This window comes from Armigeres subalbatus, chromosome 3, assembly GCF_024139115.2.
Source record: "Armigeres subalbatus isolate Guangzhou_Male chromosome 3, GZ_Asu_2, whole genome shotgun sequence".
NCBI classification, from domain to species: domain Eukaryota; kingdom Metazoa; phylum Arthropoda; class Insecta; order Diptera; family Culicidae; genus Armigeres; species Armigeres subalbatus.
In genome coordinates, this window is record NC_085141.1 from 26,721,144 (window position 1) to 26,732,135 (window position 10,992).

The following is a 10,992-nucleotide window of genomic DNA, read 5'->3' on the forward strand; positions in this document are numbered from 1 at the left end:
AAATTCTAAAATCCAAGCCTCGGCCCATTCCACCTTTGATCCCACTAGACAATAATGGCTCCAAGGATCGCTTGATAACTCCTGCAGAGAAGGTCGCTGAAATAGGTCGTCACTTCGTCAGCTCACACAATCTTGGGCAGAACATCGTCAGTCCACACGAAGCAGCCGTCAACGAGCATGCTAACATCATCCATTTGATTCCCAACGACTTCTCGGAGGAGTTGGAGATCTCAGCTGACGAATTGACGGCCTATATCAAATCGTCGAAGAACATGAAGGCCCCAGGCTTCGACAGCATCCTGAATCTCGAGCTCAAACACATGAGTGCTCCGTTCTTTGAGCACCTCTCGCTGATCTTTAATCAGTGTCTCCGGCTTAGCTACTTCCCATCGTCCTGGAAGTCAGCGAAAGTCATCCCCATCCGGAAGCCTGGGAAGGATCCTTCCTCCCCCAAAAGTTATCGACCCATCAGCCTTCTCTCAGGGTTATCCAAGCTATTCATCATCGGTTACTTGAGTCTGCCGAAAATCTCAACATCTTGCTCGAGGAACAGTTTGGTTTCCGACGCGGTCGGTCAACTGTACACCAACTGACCCGAGTTACCAACGTCCTCAGACGGAACAATTTTGTCTCGAAAACATCCGCCATGGCCTTACTCGATGTCGAGAAGGCATTTGACAATGTATGGCATGATGGCCTGGTGTACAAACTACAACGCTACAATCTTCCCAGCTACCTGGTGAAAATCATCAACAATTACCTGTCGGCAAGGACATTCCGGGTCTCAATCAGCGGAGCGAGTTCCAATGCGCACAACATCGTCGCAGGCGTTCCACAGGGCAGTATCCTCGGGCCCCTGCTTTTCAATCTGTTCACCTCCGACATGCCAGAACCTCCAGAAGGCGGCATTCTGTCTCTGTTCGCAGATGACACATCCATCGTCTACAACGGTAGAGTGATCAGAGCGCTAGTGGCAAAACTCCAACGAGGCCTGGATGCCCTGACAGAGTACCTCACCAGCTGGAAGATCTGTATCAACGCGGCGAAGACCCAGGTCATCATTTTCCCCACTCCAAATCCCTAAACTTGTTCCGCCTGGGGACTGTAAAATCATCCTCAATGGCACGACCGTGGAATGGGCCAATGAGGCCGGCTACCTTGGCTTGACCCTCGACAGCAAGCTTATTTTCAGGCAACAGGTTGACAAAACGGTGACAAAGTGTAACGTCTTGTTGAAACTACTGTACCCTTTGATCAACCGCCGGTCGTCATTGTCCCTGAAAAATAAGCTTGCTGTCTACAAGCAAATCATCCTCCCTGTGATCGAATATGGCATGCCGGTCTGGGAGAGCTGCGCTAAAACCCACCACCTCAAACTTCAACGGGTCCAAAACAAATTCCTGAGGATGATCCTCAACACCCCTCCCAGGACAAGAACATCCGAGGTCCACCGTTTGGCCGGAATAAAAACCTTCCATGAACGCATTGGTGAGTGTAAAGAAAAGTTTAGGGTCCGTTGCTTGCATTCGGATCAGGCTCCAATTAGGGCGCTAGTTCCAATCTAGGTTATCAAATTTTTATTGTAAATATTAGTGTACATAGTAGTTAGGTTATCAAATTTAAAAACACACCAGCGCCTCCTAAAGGCCGTCATGATATATCATATTAACACTTAAATAACAATGTAAACATAAAAATTTAAAATTGAAGTTGGAGGGCCAAGCCGGCCGAGCACTGTACATGTAAAAAAATAATTGTAGAATAGAAAATGAAACAATAAAGAAGAATTTTACTACTTTACTTACTGAAGCATTATTTCGGTCGTAAAAGGGGCATTTTTTGAGCATGATGACCGTTATCGACCAGAACAATCGCAATTGCACAGGGAACCAATGGATGGAAGCATGGGATTTGCTCTCCAACCTCAATGTTCACACTCCGAGAGCTCTAGTATTTTGGATAGTCGATAACGGCGCTAACCACGTCCTCACGGTCATCGGGGATGGGAAAGAATTGATGATGCAGTCACTCGTCCACTGCAAGCCGAGAACGCCTCTGCACTCGCCACGAGCTTCTGCGAAATTTTATTGGAATCTTGGAGTTCAGGTTTTATGGCAGAGGTTCGTCTTGGTTAACGGGTTGCCAATGTGATAATTATGAAAGGGTGGTGTAGTATTCTAAATGGATGCCGAAACGATCAAAGTAGGAGAAATGGAACGGGCCTGGGATTGAACCCACGACCTCCTCCGTATGAGGCAGAAGCGGTAACCATATGACCACCAAAAATGCTGATTCTGGCAACTCTGCTATGTGTAAGGTTCTACTAGTTTCTCGTTATTGATATTACGTTTTTACGCATTGTTATTGTTTTTAAAAAATCGTGTTTGTATGTTCATGTGATGTTTAGCAGCACCGTTTAACTACTGCTACTTTTTAATTTGAACCAATCGCTGTTTAAATACGGTTTTTTACTAATTAATTACGCGAAGTGATCAGTCAGTGTTATTGCCATATCCGATAGTTCTGTGCTTCATACTCGCATACTGTTGTGCATAGAAACGTCTCCTGCCGGTGAATATGTTACCGAATACGACAACAATAAGCCTACTAACTACCTTAAAGTTTGTTTAAATAAATACGAGACAAAAAAAAACTAAATACAATATACTTTTGTGAGACTTAGCATGCAGTACCCAAAAGGTGGAATAATTTGGTAAATTACCGGTTATTCCCCCTTAAACGTGTACCCACTAACGCTAAGCGAATCACCCCTAAGAGGGCGAAATAGAAAACGTCATCGCAAGATCCGGAGCGAAAAGAGGGAGAAAAAAGGGAAGAAAAGGCGAGGATTCGGATGGTATCAGTCAAAGCGATCGGACGCGAATAAAACGGGGTCCGAAAGAAAAACGTGAAAAAAAGGAATTAACCGCGTGTCGCCTCTGAACGGAACCGTGAGCTCCTGGTGTCAAGCTAAGTAGTACCGACTTTCCTCCGGTGACTCGCCGTCGTAAAGTGTGACACAGGTCCAAAAGTTTCAAGCCAGCTTTCCCAGTGGTCGCGGCTTCCGGCCCGGCAAGAAACCACCATCTTCGTATCGCTATTGTCAGTGCAACTCGAACCCAGCAGTTTCAAACCAAGTGGTTACCGCTTTCCGCCGCCCTGACACCGTTGATCCACCGTCGTAGAGTGTGATTCAAGCTTGGAAGGAAAAAGCAAGCCCCCTAAGTGGTCGCTGCTCCCGCCACCCGGCAAGGAACCACCACCGTCGATCTGCCATTGCGAAGTGTGCTTCGAGCCCAACACAGCCAAGCGAAGTTGGAACCAGCTTTCTGTCATCCGGTAAGGAACTACCCTCTTCGGACCGCCATTGCCACGTGCGATTCGAGCCCAACAGTGCCCAACCATCCTAAGGGGTCGCGGCTCCCGCCGCCCGGCAAGCAATCATCACCACCGAACCATTGCGAAGTGTATCAAGCCTGACACCGACCCACACCTGTTAAGTGCCACCGGCCGTCCGCATGCTGGCGAGGAACCACCAGCGAACCAGTCATGAGTAGAACCCACCCTCTCCCCTCGCTCGGTGACCACCAAAGGTATGATCCTCATCTTCTTCCACAAACGGCCGCACCGATACTAAACCAATACTAATTATAAAATGAATTAGAATAAAAAAAAAAGTAAAATGTACGATTGTCTCTTTCATTCTTGACATACTAGCCTTGCATGGAAATTAGTTTGCTTTGTGGTTGTCCACCTCGGTTTTGGATTTGTGTGTTCCCTAAGCAGGTCATACGCGACCCTGAGAGAGAAGAGAACGAGGTTAGCCGGTTAAGGACGTAAGGACGTCCACTCCATAGACGTAGGGACGTCACAGGAGAATGTTACAAATAGCGCAACATCGCAGCACATTTTATCATTCATTGCTACTTGTCTACCTATCAGGCGAACACGCAATGGCAAAGATTTGCGCCGAATGCAGCGATGCTATCACAGGCATTGATTTTGTTGTTTGTCGTGGTTACTGTGGGGCTACATTCCACATGAATGCTTGTTCTGGTGGTGTTACTCGTGCGATGCTAAATTATTTCACTACGCATAAAAAGAACTTGTTCTGGATGTGCAACAATTGCGCCGATCTTTTTGAGAATGCTCATTTTAGTGCAATTTCGTCCCGATCTGATGATCAATCACCGCTAGCTACGCTAACCACTGCTATCACAGAGCTACGCACCGAAATAAAGCAGTTCAATTCAAAGCCACCGGTTCAAACGTCGACACCAGCTAGCACCCGTTGGCCTCTCATCGAATCACACAGACCAAGCAAACGACCACGTGATATTGATGTTGTAGCTATCTCTGAGAAAAACCGTATGGGATGCAAGCAACCACTGGACGATTTTAACAGAGCCAACTGCTAAATCCCACCACGCCCTAGGCAGTTCTCCCCGACTCGCAGACAGCTGGGGAGGGGTCGTCAAGCCCTTGGACATGGTCCATGCTGTCCCTGCTGCCCCCTGACATATGATGTGTCGCAAGACGTATTTGTACCCTGGCCACATTGACATGGTCATGGGGCAAAAGTGGTCCACCGGGACCGGATTCCGGATGCCTCAGGACCATGACAATGTGTCCAGGTTAGGTCGTAGCAATTCCCGGAGGTCACTTTCGAGATCCTGATTGCAAAATTATGACATATGATGTGTCGCAAGACGTATTTGTAATTTTTGCAAAAGTGGTTCTTTGGGACCGGATTCCGGATGCCCCACGACCATGACAATGTGGCCAGGTTAGGCCATATCAATTCCCGGAGGTCACATTCGAGATCCTGAATTCAAAATTATGCCATATGATGTGTCGCAAGACGTATTTGTAATTTTCGCAAAAATGGTCCACCGGGACCGGATTCCGGATGCCCCAGGACCATGTCAATGTGGCCAGAGTAGGCCATATCAATTCCCGAAGGCCACTTTCGAGCTCCTGATTGCAAAATTATGACATATAATGTGTCGCAAGTCAAATTGGGAATTCTTGCAAAATTGGTCCACCGAGGCCAGATTCCGGATGCCCCAGGACCATGACAATGTGGCCAGGTTAGGCCATAGCAATTTCCGGAGGTCACTTTTGAGATCCTGATTTAAAAATTATGACATATGATGTGTCGCAAGACGTATTTGTAATTTTCGCAAAAATGGTCCACCGGGACCGGATTCCGGATGCCCCAGGACCATGACAATGTGGCCATGTTAGGCCATATAAATTCCCGGAGGTCACATTCGAGCTCCTAATTGCAAATTTATGATATATGATGTGTCGCAAGTCATATTTGGAATTTTCTTTCCAATTTGGCCATCCCGGGATATAGATCCCTTGTAGTCGGTTCCGGAAGGGCGAATAATCCCTAGTCTGGTCAGAAAAAGTTCCATTACGGGCATAACATGTACGATATACATCTCCGAATTGACCAATCACAATATTAGATAATTTTAACAGCATAGACTAAAGATTCAGACGGCAATACCCACCAGTAAAAAAAGCTACACCAGTACAATCCGGAATAACTCCGGGACCAAGTAGCCAATCCTAATTTTGAGTCATCTGTCATAATCTAGAAACCTATCCTTCTGAGAAAAAAATATACAAATCGGTTCAGAAACGCCTGAGATATTCAATTTTTAAGTTAAATTTTACCCCTACCGTCAGACGTATACCGGATAAGGGTAAAATCGGCTTAAAAGCTTTGCAAAAACGATACTGGAACCCGTAGAAAACTAAGAAATGGTATAGCTTTGTGTTTCTCGTAGAATTCAAAATTTTAATCAAATGATTTTTTTAGTTAAATGAACAATCGCTCACATTGAACAACTGTTGAATAATTGGACACAATGAAAAGTTTCACTTGGATATAATAACTGTGATTGTATATTAATTGTATCTAATAATTGTTCGTGCTACATTGCCTCCGTTTAATTTTCTTGAAAACGTAGAAAATTGAAAGTTAGAAAAATGATTTGAAATACTTTTTATGAATAATCTTTTTATGAAAAATCTTAATTTGATACTGCTTTCCTTCTTTTTATCTTATCTTTTCAGAATTCAAGAATTTTATTTTACAATGCTTGAACTATTGAGCAATTCAAGATAAAGACTCAATACTATGAACGCACTTAATACAATTTAAAAGAGTCAGCAATCATGATACTAAACGGAACTTCCACGTGAACAAACGCAGCCTCCGAATCGGCCATAGTTCGGCATTCCGATCACGTCTTCATTGGAAACAAAGAAGGATGCAGAATGAATTATTGGCAGTGGCTGATTTTCTACTCGCCGCTTCCACATCCAGGCGCTATCGTATATGCGCAAATAGCCAGCATGAGTTAACCGCCAGAAATTTGTATCACGGTATACATCTTACGCGGGTTTTCTCCAAATTAGGAACTTTTCATCAAAAAATATTTGGTACCGGCAATGTAGCAAGTGGTCCGCTACTACGCCTACCAAATATTTTTTCGACGAAGGTGCTTAATTTTGAGAAATCGAACCATAGATGCCTTTCGCCATACTGATTTCAGAAAGTTAACTCCTAGTGTGCCGCTGTAATTACGCTCAAAGCAGGCGATTCATTCTGGATGATCTAAATTGGTGAGCACGTTCCAGTTATTTAATCTTTTCTACTCTCGACTCACTCAATTTTTTTTACCGCGATTTCAGCAAAATATTGAACTTTTACCGAGATTTGCACAGCCGTGCCCCAGCAAACATGTGTTTTGCCGATATTTCTTTCAAAATTGCTGAAAATCAGCAAATAATTTGCCGAAAATCAGCTAACAAACGTCATGTTTACCGAAATATCAGTTTTTTTTATTTTGCTGGCGCATAGCTGTGCGGATTTTTGCCCAGCTGCAGAAATAAAAACTAAGTGTGAATGCTGCACCAAACTACGAATTCTTGCTTAACTTTTCAAAAGGACCTAAGTAACTTTTTTTTTATAAATTAATGTGAATAGCGCAATCAACAGAACAACATGAAAGCTTTTGAGTGCAGTACTAAAGTACTGTAGTACAGTAGTTTGTTTATTTTGACCCTCCTAAAGATTTATTTTAGTGGCCACGCAAAATTTGAACAACTTTTTCTAACAATGACCATATGTTATAATTTTTTCACAGCTCAAAGCCATAAATATGCTAAATGGTCTGTACTGGTCAAATGTCAACATTCGATCGGATATTTAGGATTTAAGTTGTTGTGTCAATATGGGGACACTTGATCCCTCATCCCGTCAACCATACAGATATTTAAGGGAAAATATCAAAAAATATATAAATTTGTTCTCAAGCGGTTATGTTTGTATAGATTTTTCAAATTGTTTAGGGGGACATCACTAAACTCTTTGATGTCTCCCTTAACTCTAAGAATGCATGCGCTGTCGAATTCCATATAAAAAATTGTTCAATCTTCAAGCTAGTCGGAATATCTGAGTATTTTGGAGGGAAAACATTTAAAAATCAGAGAACACGTTTTACATTTTGAATAAGATTTTTGACCGCACTTCAAAACATCGATTGTGATACAATAACAAAAAAAAATGTACAGACTGTCACACATCAGTAAAGTTTATACATTTTTGGCTGTGAAACATCGGAAATGAGAAAAGGGGATCGAGCCTCCTAAGTATCCCCTATGTTGAAATGGACAGCATCTATTCATTTATATGTTAATTTATATAAGCCTGTCCACGTTAAATTTCGGACACTGAGACAATGTCCAACTGGTTTGTAAAGCTATGTCCATTTAGAATCCGGAATCATTTATTGTGTTGCAGCGGCACGGAAAGTGACCGCTACAAGAATTCTTTTACAGCGGTTTGTCTACCTAGGCGCCCACTTGCTGTGGTATAAATTTCACGATGTTTCGTGCAGCGAGTCAAAAATTATTCCAGATCGAAGCTATTAGGAGAGAAAAAAAATCTGCACACCCACGTTGATAATCCTGCTCATCAGCGATGGGACCTAACGTCAAAATGGATTTCGGACAGCTTCCTAGCCAAAAATTCTACATGGCGACGGCACGAGGAGTAGTTCCTGCGAAGTTTAAGTTTGCTTTTTGGACAAACTTGCAAAAAAACAGATGATTTTGGCAAGGGATATGCAGCTGTGAAGCAAAGACCTAAGTGTTTGTGACGAATAAGACGATGGACTTGAAGCTGTACAAGGAGGAATGTCTCAAAAACCGCGGTCTACCTTCCATAAAGCCCATAAAGGTCCCGTGAAGTTTTGGCCAGATTTGGCGAGTTGCCACTACAGCCGGGAAGTCATCCAGTGGTACCGCGATAATAACGAAGATTTCATCGATAAAATATATCCACGCAACTGCCCACAAATAAATCCACGCAACTGCCCACAGCTCCGGCCCATCGAGACATTTTGGGCAGTAATGAAGCGGAAGCTTAAGAAAAGTGGAAAAACAGCTCGGGACGCGACTCAGATGACCAAAATGTGGAACAAATGTGCCAAGGAAGTTGACTTCGGAGGTGTGCAACTTTTGATGAGAGGAATAAAGAAGAAGGTGCGAATTTTCACTAGAAACAAAGAGAAATGATTTGTATCATAATTCTTTCCTCAAAGTACAGTAAATTACCTTTGTTTTGATATATTAACCTTATTTGTACATCAATCCGTTACCGAGATATAGATGATTTAATTATTCCGGATTCTAAATGGACATAGCTTTAGCCTTTTTGTCTCTTTGGACAAGAAGGAAAACCCGCTGAAAGAATAACATAAAGCGGAGAGATTCAACTGTCGTGTAAATTGATCTCCTCAGTGGTTTGTGAAAATTTTTAAAAATCGCATTGGATGATGGGTGTTTAAAATTTAACGTGGACAGGCTTTATGCCACCTTTCGCATGCTGTTTTGAACACCGATTACATGAACATGGCATTGTACAAGGGTTATTATATCAGCTCGGCTAATTAGTTGGTGCTCGGACGAAGAACAAAAACAAATAATTACACTTCGCTCCTGTCCATGTCTCATTTCAACCGTCGGAAACAATAAACATTTTTCTCTGCCAAAACTTCTGCGGTTTTCCTCGATGACGATTTTATTCTGCCTGTTCAAGTAACGATTATGACTTTTTGTTTGTGGTACAATACACACAAACATTCTGACAACATCACACACAGTAATCTTACTCATTCACAGGTGGATGAACAAAATTATTCGCCAAGTCCAACGGACACCTGCTGTGCCTTGTCATGGCCGCTTTCAGCATAAATGGTCGTTTATTTCGAAGTATTTGATATTTGGTTTACTCAATTGCATTAGATTTGTTATCATAAATTTCACTCAGTAAACAAAATCCATGGCTCACAACCTTGGAATCAAATATCAGAATAAAAGGAATTAAAATTTAAATTTGTACAATCAAAACAAAATGTTTCTGCAGTACAGCAAATATGAATGTTGGCTGTTTTTTCTTCGATTGGAATTGTTGCTTCGAAAATCGATTCCGACACGTTTCACCTTAACCATTGATCGGGATCCTGAACAAATAAAAAAAAAATGTGATCAAAGCATGCGTTGAGAATTTGCATCTCATACACACGCTCTTCAGAGAAACGACTTTATCTGTTTAAATAGGTTCCCTCGGCTTTTATGCCGTGAAGGGTGCCGATGTCAATAACTGGAAATTTGATTTATAATGCCTTCCATGAGACCCGGAAGGTTCCACCCCTGTCATCGAATAGAATGTCAAAGTATGTTGCAAATAACGTTGCACAGTTCCGTTGGTATGTGGGACCAAAAAAGGACATACGCGGATGTACTGTACATAAAAAAAGAGCACGTGCCAAGGGGCAACCAACTCTAAACTTTGCGAAAATATTACTCATTGTCCCGCAATAGTATTTCGTGGTATTTCTAGTGTTCATGATTTTCGTCAAACAACGGTACGGTTGCTAGCTCGGTTGTTATGGCGTTTGTCGGATAGTTAATGAAACAAAGTGCTCCCCCGTTTTGAAAACATCTTTTTTTTCCTCCTACAGATTCTAGAAAACATTCAAAACGCATTATATCTAATCTAATCTAATCTAATCGAACACAAACGCAGCCAGTACAAAGAAAGCATCCTGGAAAATCATTGAGTTAGATGAAGCCCAATAATTGTTCTTGTCAATATTGAGGCTCACAGCATACCAGTGGTATGACATGAACTTCAAAGCGGCCAGGCCCACTGCGTTGTGTTTGCCGCAGAGATGATTCTTAGAGATGTATCGTGTTCAAGTATTCACTTCAACATGATACATATCACGAATCTACAGGGGTTGAAGGATGCGTGGACATACCGTACCATACGCACCGCGTTCTTTTTAAGTTCTTATTTTGGTAGTTGTATATAAATATGTAGTGAAATGAATAACATTATGATAAGAAATTATATCAAATTTTACATATATTTGTAGAATATAACATCAACTAGGAGCCGAAGTTAACTCGGGATGTACATCTCTTGTAGAAGAAGCTAGAAATTATATAGAATTTTTTAGTTATGATTATCAGATAGCAGTTTATGTGCCAGGACGTCATCTGCATAAATGTTACATGGCAGGTTGTGAAGCTTGTGTGTAGTGGGCTATTAAAATGTTAAATCATGAAAATATGAAGGTACATAATACTATAATATAAAAATAAAAAGCATAAAATTATGAAAATTTTATAATATGAAAATAAGAAACATAACAATATAATGTAATAAAAGAATAAAAATTGCTATATAAAAATTAAAAATAAAAAAAATGAAATTACTAAATGAAGATACAAAAATATGAGCACACAAAAACATAAAAGCAAGAGAATATGAAAATATTGAAAATTTTATATTTTAAAATTTTCAATACTTCCACAATCGCACGCCTCCATGCTTCTATGCACTCATATTTTTGTATCTTGTAATTGATGTTAAAGTATAAAATTTTGAAAATATGACAATAT